The 986-nt window shown below is 51.1% G+C and overlaps 1 non-coding gene across 1 annotated transcript; it reads left to right on the top strand.

Annotated features, from left to right (window-relative positions):
* Positions 1–244: 244 nt before the first annotated feature.
* LOC115032687 lies at positions 245–378 on the top strand. Its single transcript, XR_003838316.1, has one exon. It is a non-coding gene; the product is annotated as a small nucleolar RNA SNORA17 (small nucleolar RNA).
* Positions 379–986: the final 608 nt, after the last annotated feature.

Genomic DNA, 986 nt, shown 5'->3' with positions numbered 1-986 from the left:
GGGAGGAACATGGTCACTTCACTGTACAGCTTGCTGTCTTTCCTGAGGAGACAGAGCAGGAACTGAGGGCCACACACTGCAGCAGAGGCCATGGAGCAGTGCTTCTCACTGGCTTTCTCTCCAGGGCTTGCTCAGACTGCTTTCTTACAGGACCCAGGAGCACCTGCTCAGGGAGAGTACCACACACACTGGGCACTGCCATTCTGTATCAATCATGTTGTCCCAGGAAAAGATTAACACAATACCTGCCCCTAGAGGTGTTGCATGTATGGCTGCTGTGTCATGTGTGCATCAGTAGGTGGCAGAGAGGAGAGAGCCTATGTTCAGGCACAGTGTTCTGGCCTATGGACTTCTCTGAATGATTAGTGGCCTGACACAATCAGAACAAAGCAAGGCCAAGGCAACCAACAGACCTGTGTACTCACAGAGGGGAAGCTGGCCCAGGTGGGGAGCTAGCCCAGGCAGGTGCAAGAGTGAGACCAAGACAGCCACCATGGGGCCTGGACATAGAGCTAGCCTGAGATGGACACCAGGCTGCACTATGCAGGTGAGCCACGGTAGCAGACCATGCCTGAGAGGATCCTTGTCCAGAGCCTTAAAGCATAGGTATCACACTCCTGAGACCACCCCAGAGACCATGCCAGATGCTCAAATCTCTCATGCCACTAAGAGGTGCAAGTAAGTAGTGGAGAAATGGAAGAGAAAGAAAAGTAGAAAGGTGTGGGTACAACGAGGAAAGGGGGAAATGAAGACTGGGGATGGTGAGGAACAGCTCAATATGAGTAGCCAGTGATGACACCTGGGACCATGGTGGGGTCCTGGCCTGTGTTGCTTCTGAGGCCACATCTGGATACATGGCCCTTCAGCAGCAGGGATGAATTTCCATCAAAGGCCAGGCAGAAATCCCTGGTCTGGGCTGCTATTCAGGGACATATTAATTTCTTTCTTTTTTTTTTAATTATGTATTTTCCTCAATTACATTTCCA

The sequence above is a fragment of the Mus caroli genome, chromosome 11, assembly GCF_900094665.2.
Source record: "Mus caroli chromosome 11, CAROLI_EIJ_v1.1, whole genome shotgun sequence".
Taxonomy (NCBI): domain Eukaryota; kingdom Metazoa; phylum Chordata; class Mammalia; order Rodentia; family Muridae; genus Mus; species Mus caroli.
Note: the sequence above shows the minus strand (reverse complement) of the source record. Positions and strands in the feature narration are given on the sequence as shown.